Consider the following 16694-nt stretch of genomic DNA (forward strand, 5'->3'; position numbering starts at 1 on the left):
GGAAGTGGATGGAGTCAGTACACGTTTTAGAAGTAGAATGGAGAGAGCTGTTATGATTTATTGTTTCTTCAGTGTCCTTAGTATTATTGTTTTTTAAATGGAAATCAGGATTATAATGCCCTGTTGGTTTCAACTATTTGTTGAGACCAAAAAGAGTTGTAATACATTGTCTCTCTGGGGACGGAGTGCTGAAACCCACATCATCCAACAAAAAAGTACTTCTGTCCAGAGTTCTGAAACTTGCTCCTGCTCTCTAGGAGCTTGTAGGCTAAAACAGAGTACATTCACAGAAAAGAAAAATTGAATGAACATGTTTGCCACATAAAGTTTTCATAAAGGTAGGGGCTATAAACTAAAGAAACAGCTGTATTTGTTCAGGTCTTGCTGTGTGGAATTTGTGGACCATGTCTTTTGGGGCCCTTTTACTGATAGAAATCACCTGTTTACTCAACCCTGATAGATTCCAGATCCCGTGTGTGCGTGTGTGTGTGTGTGTGTACTGTGAATCAGTAGGTCAAATACTGGTAAACTGTTGGAGCCTGAACTGGCCTGCTGGGAAGGGAAAATACTGGGTTGAAAGTAACATAAAAGGAGGTAATGGGTGATAGTTGTACCAAAAAGTATGATTCACAAAAGACATTCATTTTTTAAAGACGTTTTAAATTAATTAATTTATTTGAGAGAGAGAAAGAGAGAGTGAGGCAGAGGGAAAGGGAGAAACAGGCTCCCTCAGGGAGCCTGATGCGGGACTCAATCCCAGGACTTTGGGATCATGACCTGAGCCAAAGGCAGACACTTAATGGACTGAGCCACTCAGGCGTCCCTCACAAAAGACATTCTTATGAATCTTCTCAAAAGAGCCTCAAATCCACCCTATAAGTCAGTTGTTCCCAATCGCTTCTCATTGTGGAACACAGAACATAAAGATATTTGTATAGGATCCTGGACTAAACTGAGAGATTTGAGAGTATCTGTATGGGCTGAGAGAATTTTTATTACCCCTTATTTGTATCATTATAAAAATAAAATACAAAGTATTACAGATTTGTCTAAATATTTACTTTGTATAAGCTCCAAATAACAGCTTGACACAATTTTTGACCAAGGCTTTTTGAATGATGGGCTCCTCAAACTCAGGTTAGACATTATCCATAAAATACCTGTTTGCTCAACTATGTGACTTAACGACAAACATAATTTTTGGCAAATATTTGCAAAAATTGGTTTTATGTAAAGGTGCTAAGAGTTCCTCTTTTTTGACAAGCATTGTGATAATGAAAATAGACTTTAAGCTTTATCACTTTTTTCTTATCAAACGTTTCAAAAGAGTGATGGAATTTCCACGAGTGGAATTTAGATGCTTGGTTACCGAAATTCTGAGGTCAGTTTGTGTATCACTATAAAGGGGCGCACTCTGCTATAAAAGGATAGCCATGCCTCATAGACAGAAAGGCAGATTTTGGCGTCCAATTGCAAGTGCATCAACCAGACCCCCACATCTAGCTCTCCAGGCCCCCCATCCCTACTGGCCACATTCTGGGCATCGTGGCATGCCCTTTGGACAACCAGAACATGAAATTCTCTGGCAACTCTATTTGTTCTTTGTCCGCAATGGGAAGTTGTGCCAAGAGAAGGCAGCCGCTAGTGAGAGGCAACCAATCTTGAGGTTTCATCCACCTCAGAGCTGATTGAGCTGCCTTGAAGAGCGGGAGTGGGGATGGGAATACATTTTGATGTAACCAAAAACAAGACGGCTATATTCAAGAGTATCACAGAGCACTGGTTGGGACATGAGGCTGTAAAGCATTTAAGGAAGATCTTGATGCAGATGAAGAAGCGCGTGTCAGAAGAGTGACAGGCCTTGCTGACTGTCCCACAGTAAGAATGTAGGTCAGGAACCAAATGAGCCTTGTAAGTGCACATTCTTTCCACTACATCTCATTCCCTCTTTTGATGCAATAAGCTCTGTGGGAAGAGAATTAGAAAACTCAGCAGCACAGATCCCAAATGGTCTTTGGGGATTCACATTTATAAGGTCATGTTTTCAGCTTTTACATGATGAATGAGAACCCATAAGGTTATATAATGCAAAAAAAAAAAAGATAATGCAAAAGAGTTTTCTTCTTCCCTTTTCAAAAGTATCCATTTATCCTGCAGTGATGAGTGGGAATTAATTATACTTTAGCTATTGGTTTTATAAACTGAAGCAATGGATAAAAGTTTCCCATTATTCAGAAACCAGATGTCTACAAGCCGTGCACTGTAGTCATCGTTTTGGTTCATAAAAATCGACTATTCCTCTTCAGCTCACAGCCTTGCAAAGCCAGACCGTCATGGCAGTGGCGTGCAGCCGCCTCCATGCTTGGCTCTGACAATCAGGAGGTGGAAGCCCCTGTGCTTGCGAGTGCCCTACAGAGAGCTGAGACAGCAGAGCTGGCGACGAGGTTCCAGGTGACTCCAGTGTGGCACACAGGCAAAGAGACTCCCGTTCTTTCAACAGCAAAGCACATGAGACTCCCTGAAACTGAAGGAAGTTTGCTAAGAGTGGCCCGTGAGGGTCCCTCCTCACCACAATCGGTGCTATTGCCCAGAAGCAACTATCCCTCACCTGTTACCGACGCCTCAGCAGCCTCTCCCCCATGTGAACCTACCTCCCTAGGGTTATGCATGATCCCAAACCACCCCGGGATATAGGACCTGCAGATGGAGAGCGGGATCAGGAGAGTAGGCGAGGAGTCCTCCATCTTGGGGAAGTTCTGAGGCGGCTGCGTACTTAGAGTCAGCCTGCACACCCCAGTATGGCCGTAATGACTGTTAATGACCAGTGGCCGCTCTGTTTGGTGAATGCCAGTGCCAGACAAATGCGAAACATTTTCAGCTTTGCCCCTAATAATATGTGCTCAGATGACACCAAGAGCCATGACATACACAGAAGATATTTTCCTTGCAAAACAGTTCTTTCATTATTACTATATACTATCAATGAAATGACTCATTTGGGGGTTGTACTTATTTGTCAAGTACATCAAGTGGTTTATCGCCTAAAATTCTCACAACAGTCCCATAAGGTGGGTACTAGAATTACTGTCATTTTAAAGATGCAGAAACAGAAGAATGGAGGATTAAGTAAGTTTTTCAGTCAGATACAATATTAGTAGAGATATCAGGGCTCAAACCCAGGCCGTCTAACTCCAGAGCAAGATGTATCTGTGTGTGCATGTGTGCATTTGTGTGTGTGTGTGTGTGTGTGCACGCACTTAAGGTAGACAAGGAACTATAAAGCAATAATATAAATTCATAAATCAAAAAAGGAATTAGGAAAGACACTGAAATTCCCACCCCATTAGTGGTAACCCTGGTCAACAGATAATAAATAGATACTCTTTTTGGAGACATAGGTTAATGCTATGGTCTGAATATTTGTGTTCCCACAAAATGTTCTAATCCCAAATTCTAATGTCCAGTGTGAGGGTATTAGTAGGTTGGGCCTTTGGGAGGTGCTAAAGTCATGAGGGTGGAACCCTCAAGAATGGGATTAGTGCCTTATTAGAGAGGCTCTGGAAGGATCCTTAGCCCATTCCACCATGTGAGGACATGGCAAGAAGTCACTGGCTATGAGCTGGGAAGAGGACTCTCACCAGAACACAACCGTGCTGGCAACTGAATCTTGGACTTCCCAGACTCCAGAACTGTCCACAGTAAACTTCTGCTGTTCATAAGTCACCCAGTCTGTGGTAGTGCATCATAGCATCCCAGATGAACTAGGGCTGTTAATATTCATAGTTTTTGCCTAAGAAAGGCTCAATGTATACTGTGGATTTCAGTAACTTCTTGTTTGCTCAGATTAACGACCGAGCAGAGCACATTCGTTGACTGTTTCAGTCCATAAGCATTCATGATTAAGTACCTTCTGTGTTCAAAGTGTTATGGTCAACACTGGGGATATAAAACTTGGACCATGCTCTTAAGGAATAGTCTAGAGGGGGAATTAAATTACTAGGAATTATAATACCCTGAAGCAGCATACAGCAGTAAATGTTCCCTTCACTTGTCCTTCGGGGGACCATTTCTGAGGAATATTGTACAAGCTTCTCAGAGGGATCCTGCAAGGTGTAATCCCACTGACCACAGTTAAGGCCAGCTCAGTAATCCCTCTTCTGCTATCTTCCCCTTCTTCCAGTTTCAGTCTTCCCAGTCTTCCTTTCCCCTATTCCTGTTCCCTAATATCACTTCCCAAAGTAAACTGCCTTGAATTATATTCTGCTTTAGAGGGGAACGTAAGTTAGGCAGTTGGTATGAGAAATGGGCCTAGAAACCAGACCCTAGACATGAAGACGGGATTCTAGAACTAGATGTCCCACCTGTCGGAAAATAGTCAGGACCCCTTTGCTGGTGGTAAGTGGATGCAGAGAACCCTTGTCCGTGGCTGTCTCCCTGTTTCTAAGACTTTCACCAGTGGTGGACTAGGATAACCTGGAGGTGAAGCACTGTCTCCTGTAGTAGTCGTAGTCATAGTCGTAATAGTAGTAGAGTAGTAGTAGTAGTAGTAGAGTAGTAGTAGGGTAGTAGTAGTAGTAGTAGAGTAGTAGTAGGGTAGTAGTAGTATAGGTGAATGAGAGAGAGACAATGGTCATCTTAAGTATGGAGTTAGCTACTTTTTACTAATGCCTTTAGAAGCTTTGAAGGAAAAATGGACAGTCTCAGGTTAACCAACCAGCAATTCAAGAAACACTGTGAGAGTCATCTGGGGTCCATGAGAGAATTTCATAAGGTTCTTATCTCCTGCAGCCACAGGATAGGCAATGATGAAAATCAGATCTAGGATTTAATAATAAGACTAGCAGAGCTACAGAGGAGATTGTATATATGACAACCTGTGGGGTATCGGTGCTGTCGCCTAAAATACCATGCATGCACTGAAGTCCCCCATATGTTATTGTGTCCCCCCAGCAACTAGAACACACGAGTTGGGAACCAAAGATTGGAAATAGGATTATTCTCACCCAAACTGCTAGAGACCTACTTGAGTAATTTTTATTTTTCTGTCCCTAAAAATTTAGGATTTTTTGGATTTGAACTTAAAATCCCTGGGCTGGGGACCTTCAACCACACTATTCGGAGAAGGTTACACCAACCTTGAAGTTACAACCGCCAACTGGTTATTTAGGACTTCTTATACCAAGTAGGCAGGCAAGGGAGTTGCAGGGGTACTGATCCTAATTTACAATAACTATAGATATATACACACCCAACATCAGAGCACCCAAATACGTGAAGCACACATTGACAGAACTGAAGGGAAAAATAGACAGCAATACCATAATAGTAGAGAATTTTAATACCCCCACTTGGAATAATGGATGGACCAACCAGACAAAAGACTGATAAGGAAACAGAGGATTTTTTTGAACAACACTACAGACTAAATGGACCTACCAGACATTTACAGAACACTCAACCCCAAAGCAGAATACATATTTTTCTCAAATGCACAGAGAACATTCTCCTGAAAAGATCATTCGTTTGGGCACAAAACAAGCAATAACTAATTTAAGAAGATGAAATTTAACACATATATTTTCCGACTATAGTAGAATGAAACTAGAGATCAATAGCAGAAAAAAAACTGGAAAATTCAAACTCAAGGAAATGAGAAAACATGCTCTTGAACAATCAATGGGTCAAGTAAGAAATCAAAAGAGAAATGAGAAAATATCTTGAGACAAATGAAAATGAGATACAACATTCCAAAACTTATGGGATGCAGCAAAAGCAGCACTAAGAAGGAAGTTTATAGCTACAAATGTCTACATTGAAAAAAAACACAAAGATCTAATGGGGTGCCTGGGTGGCTCAGTTGGTTAAGTGTCTGACTCTTGACTCTTGATTAGCAATCAGGTCATAATCTCAGGGTTGTGAGACTGAACCCCACATCAAGATCTGCACTGTGCACAGAGCCAGCCTAAGACTCTCTCTCTCCCTCTCCCTCTTCTCTTCCCTTCTTCTCTCTTGTGCTCTCTAAAAAAAATGAAGGAAGTTCTCAAATAAATAATTTGACTTTATACCTCAAAGAACTAGAAAAAGAACACACTAAACCCCAAATTAGCAGAAAGAAGGAAACAATACAGATTAGAGCAGAAATAAACAAAATAGAGATTAGAAAAACAACAGAAAAATCAGCAAAAATAAGAATAATTTTTTAAAAAGATCAATAAAATTGACAAACCCTTAGCTCGACTAAGAAAAAAAGTGAGAAGACTCAAGAAAATAAAATCAGAAATGAATGAGGAGACATTACAACTGATGCTAACAAAATTGAAAAGATTATAAGAGACTACTGTGAACAATTATATACCAACAAATTAGATAACCGAGAAGAAACAGATACATTCCTAGAAATATACAAGCTGCCAAGATTGAATCACGTAGAAATGGAAAATGCGAACATACCTATAATAAGTAAGGAGATTGAATCAGTAATCTGATTTACTGATCGGGGGAATTCTATCAAACACTAAAAGAAAAATTAACAATAGTCTTTTTCAAACACTCCCAAACTTCTATGAAGCCAACATCATCCTGATAGCAAACAAAAAGACACTACAAAAAATGTAAATCACAGACCCATATCCCTGATGAGGACAGATGCAAAGATCCTTAGGAAAAATACTAGAAGACAGAATCCAATAGCACATTAAAAGGATCATGCACCAGGACCAAGTGGGACTTAGGTCTGGGATGCAAGGATGGTTTAACTCATGCACATCAATCAATGCAATGCACCACATTAACAGAAGGAGGGATAAGAACCATAGGATCTTCTCAAGAGACAGAGAAAAAGCATTTCATAAAATTCAAAACCCTTCCATAAAAAATATTTAAGAAACAAGAAATGGGAGTAAATTACCTCAACACAATAAAGTCCATATATGAAAAACCTATAGGTAAGATCATACTCAATAATGAAAAACTGAAACTTTTTCTTTAAAATTAGGAACAGACAAGGATGCCCACTCTCACCACTTCCATTCGGCCCAGTAGTGGGAGAACAGTACTGACAGAATAATTAGGCAAGAAAAAGAAAGAAAAGTCATCCGAATGAGAAATAAAAATGTGAAATGATCCTTGTTCACAGATGCCAAGATTTTATATGCTTAAAACCCTAAAGACTTTACACACACACACACTCACCACTGTTAAGACTAGTAATGCAGCAAGATTGTAGGATACACGTCAGTACACAAAAATTGGTTGCATTTCTAACACTAACACCACACAATCTGAAAAGGAAATTAAGGAAAACAATTCCATTTATAATAAATAGCATCATAAAGAATGAAATATTTAGGAATGAACTTCACCAAGGTGGCAAAAGACTTACAAACTGACAATTATAAAAGATAGCTGAAAGAAATTGAAGAGGACACAGATGTGTTCAGGACTGGAAGACTTAATATTGTTAAAATGGCCACATTACCCAAAGTGATCTACACATTCAGTGAAATAGCTATCAAGATTCTAATAGCATTTTTTTACACTTAATGCATTTGTTAAAAAATAGAAAACCAATCCTAAAAGTTACATGGATCCCCAAAGATCCTGAATACACACAACAATGAGAAATAAAAATGCTGGAGGCTTTACACTTTCTGATTTTAAATATTAAAGAGCTACATAATCCAAACAACATGGTACTGACAAAAATACAGACATAAAAACGAATGGAACAGAAGAGACAGTTCAGAAATAAAACTACCATATACAGTCGAACAATGTTCAACAACAGTGCCGACATAACATAATGGGGAAAGAACAATCTCGTCAACAAAAGGTCCTGGGAAAAAGTGGGTATCTGCACGCAAAAGAATAAAACCGGACCACGATCTTACACTAGAGACAAAATAGATTAAAAACTTAAAATAAGACTTGAAACTATCCAACTCCCAGAAGAACACATTGGGAAAAGCTTCATAACATTGGTCTTGGCAATGATTTCTTGCTTAGGGCACCAAAACCTCAGGCAATGAAAGCAAAAATATACAAGTGGGACATCAAATTTAAAAGCTTCTGCACAGAAACAGAGACATCAACAAATGTGAAATGGCGACCAGCGAGATGGGAAAAGATATTTCTAAGACATGTGTCTGATAAAAGATTGATTTCCAAAAATATGTAAGGAACTCCTGCAACTTAATGCAAAAAGCAAATACCTTGATTAAATGATGGGCGAGGGGCTTGAAGAGGCCTTTCTCCAAAGAAGATATAGAAAAGGCCAATATGCATACGAAGAGATTTTCAACATCATGAACCATGAGGAAAATGCACATCGAAACTGCAATAAGTTATCACCTTAAGACTAGGATGGCCATTATCCAAAAAAACAGAACAAAACACAAGAAAATAACAGACATATTGATAAGAATTTGGGAAAAAATGGAATTCTTAATAGTCACTATAGAACACTGTATGGAGTCTCCTCAGAAAATGAAAAATAGAGCTACCGTATGATTCTACAATTCCAGTTGTGGGTATTTATCCAAAGCAATTGAGATCCGGATGTTGAAGTGATATCTGCAGTCTCATGTTCATGGTAGCGTTGTTCACAGTGGGTAAGAACTAAACACAACCCAAATGCCTATCAACAGATGAATAAAGAAAATATGGTCTGTACACCCCATGGAATATTATTCAGCCACAAAAAGGAAATCCTGTTATTGGCTATGACATGGTGAACTTTGAAGACATTATTTGAAGAGAAATAAGGACAAAGGACAGTATTGACTGATTCCACTTATGTGAGTGGTCTAAAGACGTTGAAGTCCTAGAAGCAAGAGGTGAAATGGTCGTTGCCACGTTCTGACGGAGGGGGAGACGGGGGGTCGCTCTTTAGCGGGTATAGAATTGCAGTCATGCAAAATTTAAAAAGTTCTAGGAGTCTAATGTACAGCATCGTGCTTGTAGCATTCAACACCGTGGTATTCAGCTAAAGATTGAAGAGGGTAGATCTCATGCTATGTGTTTTTGCTGCAATAAAAAAAAAAAAAAAACCAACTAACTTAAAACTAAGATTTTAAAAAAGATACTTACCTAGACCTATAGCATTAACTTTCCAGAGAACAAAAGAAGAAATTACTACATTTTCAGGTTTCTAAAGAATAGCTGTAATGTCTCTTTATCACCAGAAAAATGTAACCCTTCCCATGTTACCAAGACACTGTGGAAAATGATCAGAGCCACACAATTAGGCAGTGTCAGTGGAAGTCAGGAAAGGGGAAAAAAATTGAACACTGGCAGTACTGTATTCACTCCAGAAAATGGAAAGAATGCTTCTCTTCATCTATAACATTATTTTCTTTGACTTTCTGGTTGCATCTGGGATGAAAGGAAACTATTTATAACACAAAGATTATTTGTGCCATATCATCAAGTTGACACACAGGAAGGGCAATGGATTTTTTGTTCTTACCCAACCAATAATTTGGAAGAGTGTATTTAGCAGATAGTTACAGGCTATAAGAAGAAAAGGGTATCTGCTGGCAAATTAGAACTAATTGGGGAAAATAAGCCTATCTGTTATAAACCACAAATAATCATCATGATGGAGCAGTAATTTTATTATCATAATTTTTACATAGTATGGCAATTAATTAAGGAATTATACTGAAGCACAGTATATAATTTATTCTTGCAGTTTTCTTGTGCCAAGAGACAGATACAATACTCTCTTTGTGCCACAGATTAGAATGCTGAATATAACCAGCACATAAGGCAAAACCTGAATAAAACCAGGTATTTTTAATTTGTGATTAATCTGTGGTAAGTGGATATTCCGCTTCTGTACTTCGTCAAAGGCTTTACAAAAATATTTAAAACTGGGAACAAGGAGGGGAATGATGTTTTGAATTTGTATCTGCCTTTGTATGAGTTCCTTATCTGTTTGGTAACCAACTTCCCTACAACATTAAGAGCGCAAAGCAAGACAAAATGGCAGATGTGACTTGTGTCTACCTAAGTTGTGACCAGTACAGTCATGGGCTCATAACCAGGCATAGACTGACATTGACCCTGGACAAGGGCCTCAACTTCCACAGCTAGAGTTCAGGATCATGGATTGAACTCCTGTTTGTCTGATCCCACCTCTTCCTAGGGCAGCTAAAAGGGCAAACACTGAGTATAGACATTTTAATGACTACGGTAAGCTAATGATTTGATCATTCAATTAAGTTTTTTTTTTAAAGATTTTATTTATTTATTCGACAGAGATAGAGACAGCCAGCGAGAGAGGGAACACAAGCAGGGGGAGTGGGAGAGGAAGAAGCAGGCTCATAGCGGAGGAGCCTGATGTGGGGCTCGATCCCAGAACGCCGGGATCACGCCCTGAGCCGAAGGCAGACGCTTAACCACTGTGCCACCCAGTCGCCCCTGATCATTCAATTAAGTTATCAGAAAGTAAAGAGCACTCTCTGGCCCTGCTGACTGTTCCTTTACTCCAAATATCAAAGCCTGAGAAGAATAAAGAATAAGTAAAGATGCGACTATACAAAGTCCTTCTGGAACTTCAAAGGAATGGAATAATTTGACTCAGTTTCTCCTCGATGTGACAATGAAGCATCCTTCCTTAATCATTTGACATAGTCTTCAATCTTTGTGCCCTGGGGGTGAGAGTACTAGGTAAAGTTGAAGCTGAGTTTTTAAAGCCCAATGTTACCTTGGACTTGTCAGAAGATGCCAGATTTGTGACTTAAGTAGAGACACATCTTTCAACAGGGAGGGGTGTTAAGTACCTCACACAAGGTAGAAATGCAGCAAGTCAAATTGCCTTTAGGAAGCTCCATGTGGGAGCCAATATAATACGCTTCAAAATATCCAACAAAGCCAAATTTCTCTCCCCTATTAAAACATTCTGCTTTGGGGGCACCTGGGTGGCTCAGTCAGTTAAGCAATCAACTCTTGGTTTGGGCTTGGCTCACGATCTCAGGGTCGTGGGAGCAAGCCCCACACTGGGCTCTGCACTCAGTGCAGAGTCTGCTTGAGATTGTCCCACTCAATCCCCAATCTCTCTCAAATAAACAAACAAACAAATAAATAAAATATTTTTTAAAAAATATACTGCTTTTTTTTTTTCATTCTGATTAAACACTACATTAAATGGGTGCCTTCCATCCAGGATTTACTGCAATTAAAAAAAAATTTTTTTTAAAGCCTAGAATCATGCTCTGTATGGAGTTATGTTTCTGGCTAAGGGAACAAGATATTCCTATCCAGCTTCTCACACAGGAGGAATATACTCATTGAGTGGAAGGGCAATCGATCAGAAAAGCCTGCAGTATTTCAATTATTTACTCATTAATTCTCTTTCTCATTCTCAAGCTACCATTCATACAATCTTGCTGTCTCTTTGACCTTCCCATTTCCTCTTCCCCCTCCTTTAGCAGAGCACAGATAAGTGAATTACATACAGTAAATATCCTCTCGCTGTGATTCCACTGCAGCACTCCAGGCAGACAGCATAAATCAATCAATACACGATTTTTCTCCCCTGAGGTCCGAATTAGACCTGACATTGCTTCCCAACACAGTACTCCGGCCAACCGCTACCAGTAGACCGGTGCAGACTCTCTGCCATTCCATATAACTTCTTTAAACCACTTAGGGATCGTTGCTATTTTTGAGCTTCATTTCTATATATAATTAAAGAGAGAAAGCATTAGATAAGAAGCTCTCTAGTCCTTATTCTGAGATTCTATAATTTCACGATCCTTCAGATAACAGTACAGGTCAGCAACCCCCCCAAATCCACCTCGCCACCTGTTTTGGTGTGGCCCGTGAGCTGAAAATGGATTTCACAGTTTTAAATCATTGGGGAAAGTCAAGGAATAATAATATGATGTGACATGTAAAAAATAGAAGAAGTTTACGTTTCACCCCTCAAAAAAGAAATTTAAGTTCACTGTCCATAAATAAAGCTTTATTGGAAAATAGTCACTCATTCGTTTACATATTGTGTATGGCTATTTTCACACCACATAGAGTTGAGTAGTTGTGTCAAAGACCATAAACCCTACGAAATTCAAAATATTTACTAGTTGACCTTTTACAGAAAAAGTATGGACTAGAGTATGATGAAAAAATTTAGACTGAATGCCAGGTCAAGAGAACTGGTATCTACCACAGAGATGTAAAGGATAAAAGCAAGTAACAGAACATGAGTGTATGTATTTGTCAAAAATTCATCAAATGACACACTTTAAAAAGGTGAATGGAAAGACATTCCATGTTCATGAATTGGAAGAGCAAATATTGTTAAAATGTCTATACTACCCAAAGCCATCTACAGAGATTTAATACAATCCTTATCAAAATACCAACAGCATTTTTCAAAGAACCAGAAGAAAAAATTCTAAAATGTATATGAAACCATAAAAGACCTCAAATGGCCAAAGCAGTTTTGAAAATGGAAAGCAAAGCTGGAGATATCACAATTCCAGACTTCAAGTTATATTACAAAGCAGTAGTAATTAAAACAGTATGGCATAAAATCTTACTCTGGCATCAAAATAGACATAGATCAATGGAAGAGAATAGAAAGCCCAGAAATAAACCCACAATTATGTGGTCAATTAATTTTCAACAACATGGGAAAGAATATCCAATGGAAAAAAAGATAGACTCTTCAATAAATGGGTTGGGGAAACTGGACAGCTACATGCAAAAGAATGAAACTGGACTACTTTCTTACACCATATACAAAAATTAATTCAAAACGGATTAAAAACCTAAATGTGAGAACTGAAACCATAAAAATCCTTGACGAGAGCATACGCAGTAAGATCTCTGACATTGGCATAACAACATTTTTCTAGATATGTCTCCTGAGATAAGGGAAATAAAAGCAAACAAACTATTGGGACTACATCAAAATAAAAAGCTTCTGCACGGCAAAGGAAACAATCAGTAAAACTAAAAGGCAACCTACTGAATGGGAGAAGACATTTGCAAATGACGTATTCAATAAAGGGTTTGTATCCAAAATGTGTAAAGAACTTACGCAACTCAATACCTAAAAAACAAATAAGACCATTAAAAATGGGCAGAAGACATGAACAGGTATTTCTTCAAAGAAGGCATCCAGATGACCAACAGACACATGAAAAGATGCTCAACGTCACTCAGCATCAGGGAAACGCAAATTAAAAAAACCACCATGAGATATCACCTCACACCTGTCAGAACGGTTGAAGTCAAAAACACAAGAAACAACAAATGCTAGCAAGGATGTAGAGAAAAAGGAACCCTCTTGCACTATTGGTGGGAATGCAAACTGGTGCAGTCACTGTGGAAAACACTATGAAGGTTCCTGAACAAGTTAAAAATAGAACTACCCCATGACTTAGTAATCAAGCTTAAAAATAGAAAAACATGAATTCGAAGGGATATATGCACCCCTATGATTATAGCAGCATTATTTATAATAGCCAAATTGTGGAAGCAGCCCAAGTGTCCACCCATAGATGATTAAATGAAGAAGTGTGTGTGTGTGTGTGTGTGTGTGTGTGTGTAATGGAATATTAATAAGCCATAGAAAAGAATGAAATCTTGCCATTTACAATGACATGAATGGAAATAGAGAGGATAATGTTAAGTCAGTCAGTCTGAGAAAGACTAACAAATAACAGGATTTCACTCACATGTGGAATTTAAGAAACGAAACAAATGAGCAAAGGAAAAAAAAAGACAGACAATGACAAGCCAAGAAACAGACTCTTGAGAACAAACTGATGGTTATCAGACAGGAGGTTGGGGTGGGGGATGGGTGAAATAGGAAGGAGATGGGGATTAAAGAGCGTACTTGTCACGATGAGTACAGGGTCATGTATGGAAGAATTGAATCACTATATCGTATACCCGAAACTAGTATCACAATGTATGTTAACAATACTGGAATTAAAATAATAAATAAACAAATAAATAAATAATTTTTTAAAAGGTGAATTCATTTATAAAATGTATATTACTTTTATTCTCTTATAAAAATTTATTATAAGACTGTAGTGCCAGATATAAAAATTAAAAAGGAACCAAGAATTTATGGGGAGCTATAAAGAAGAACTGGACCTAAAAGTAGGGGCTCTATGATAGAGGCTATTCTGAAATGTAAATTTAACATGAAATTGGTCAATATTTCATAATTCAGCTAAGAAATAAGCTCAATGAATGTTCTGCCTTGGGAAGATGTGTTCTAGTCTATTTTTCAAGTTCTTTTGCTAGTTACTAATTATAATTTTTTTATAGTTATTAAAAGCAAGTAATTTAATTTCCCTAACTTCTATCTCAGAAGTTGAAATAAGTCCCTCCTTCTCCTGTGGGAATCGTGGAAGGAATCGTTAGGAAACACACTCTAAAATCTAAATCAAAGTATGATTATTGACATTTGTATTTATGTTAGTATGACTGACGATCCTTTTAAAATGGCTAATGGTATGCGTAAACATGCTTTTATAAGTCTTTGAGTCTGCAATAAATTACACAAACTTAACTATCATGTTTCTGAATAAATTTTGATTCATGCAAAACAAACATTGTTTAATATGAACTAGCTATATAATTGTCAATAATTTGAACTAGTTTGGAACCTAACTGCTTTCTGTAATCCTCACAAACTAGGTTTTTCTTGTTGGAAAGAACTTGAGAACTGCCAGGGACTCCACATTATCTCATTAGCCGATATGTGATGCGCCACTTCTTCAACGCTCTTTTGGATTTGGGTGACACTCAGTTCCTTTTACCGCAAAAGAACAACATAAAAGGAGAGAGTAACTGGGCAGCAGCGGGAACATACTAAGTGTCTAGTGAGAGTAAAATGTTAAAATTAAATAATAAATCAAGAAGAAAAATGTCTTCCACAAGAAAGTTTATCTAACTCTCCATGGGTGGAAGAAAGATGGCTTTCTGATAGACAGAAGTTGGAAATAGAGATCATATTTACCATAATACTCAAATAAACGTACGGAGATGGAAGTGATAATCCAGGCAGTTTTCAAACTCATAAGTACTGCATATCATATCCAAGTCGCATCGGATTGACCACGTTTCCAATATGGTCTCTAAAACTGTCTCGCATGGTTCTTAGTGACATAAAATTTAATCCAGCTGAACTTTAGATTCTGTATTAGTACCATGGGAGAAATTATTCACCCACAGGTCTCTGTAAGGATTAAACCCACAGAGTAAGCATACAATAAATGTTAGCAATATTCCCATAATTTTGTGGTTTTGTTCAGATGTTGTGAAAACAGTGTCAATACTAATTAGTCATTACATTTAAAAAAAATAAGATTTGCACCTATTGTTTTTACTTAGAGTTAAGGATTTTCTAATATTATATGCTGGACATAAACAGATGCATTTTATAGTTTATATTATTTAAATTTGTCATTTCACATGACATTTTGTTATGTGCTGAAATTCATCGAAATGTTCTTTCTTATTGCGTAAACTACCCAGATTCATGGAAATAGTTCAGGTTCCTTATCCTTAAAGTGTAGATAATAATGGCTACCCAGAGTCCCTGCTGTCAACAGTCAGTTAGTGTATGTAAAGTGCCTTTTCGCAAGTAGGTGTTCAATAAAAAGGTTACCTTTATTACATAATCATTCCCTTCAATTAGGGGAGGTAATTTCAAATGGATTACAACTGCTGTAATCTTGTCAGCATGCATTCTGCAAATATTGGTGCAGAGACGAATTTGACAAAACGAACTAGCCCACGATTTTGCCGAGAAAGGAAGGGTAGGTGAAACTCTCCCAACATATTATGTCAAGCATAACATGCACAGGGAGGGAAAAGCACGCCCAGGTCCCTTCAAATAATCTACCCTATGCTCTAGTTCTTCAAGTTTATCTAAGAAACAGAAAGCCCCAGTCAAAGGAATTCAAAGAACTCTCCAAAAATGCCCAGAACAATGAGGTCAATGTATTGGGTATTGTAATAGGTGAAAGTTTATCTAACTCTCCATGGGTGGAAGAGGTTTGCCTCGGACTGTCCCCATGTTAGCACTGAAAGTCCCCATCTCAGGAACCCTTTCAACTCTGGACACACAGAGATGGTTGGTCACCCTTACCATACGTCATACGACAGCTCCCACGGTCGTGGAACAGCAGCACTGGATAGAAGCACGGAAACTACCCGTCCTATCTCTAACACGAGGCAAGTCCAGTCCCAGGGATGAGATAATGACACCTTCACAGGTGCAGTGCTAACCCCAGGGAGTGTGTCAGATGACAGATGAACTCCACCATTCTAATTCCAGATTTGTGAATGTCACACAGGGGGAAGAACCGTGTTGTGGCCAAAGGCCCAGACCTTGACGCCAGAGTACTTGGGCTTCGATACTGTGACTCTATCTCCTTAAGGCCCACTCTCCTGGGCTGAAAATTGGTATTTTTAAGCACTGAATGAGAGGGTGAAAATAAAGTGTTGGGCTCCGTGCCTGGCAAATAGAAAACACTAAATAAATATCAGTTATTATTATTGGTAGTTTTAATCTATTGTTCTTCTTTTCCAGTATATTATTATTATTATTCCTCCTCCTCTCATTTTTAATTATTGACTACTTAGAGCAAGAGAGACACAAGCAAGGATTTTCACTAAAATCATGTGGACTGTAAGTACATTAGGATACACTGTTTCACCCT

Source organism: Ursus arctos, unplaced genomic scaffold, assembly GCF_023065955.2.
Source record: "Ursus arctos isolate Adak ecotype North America unplaced genomic scaffold, UrsArc2.0 scaffold_5, whole genome shotgun sequence".
NCBI lineage: Eukaryota > Metazoa > Chordata > Mammalia > Carnivora > Ursidae > Ursus > Ursus arctos.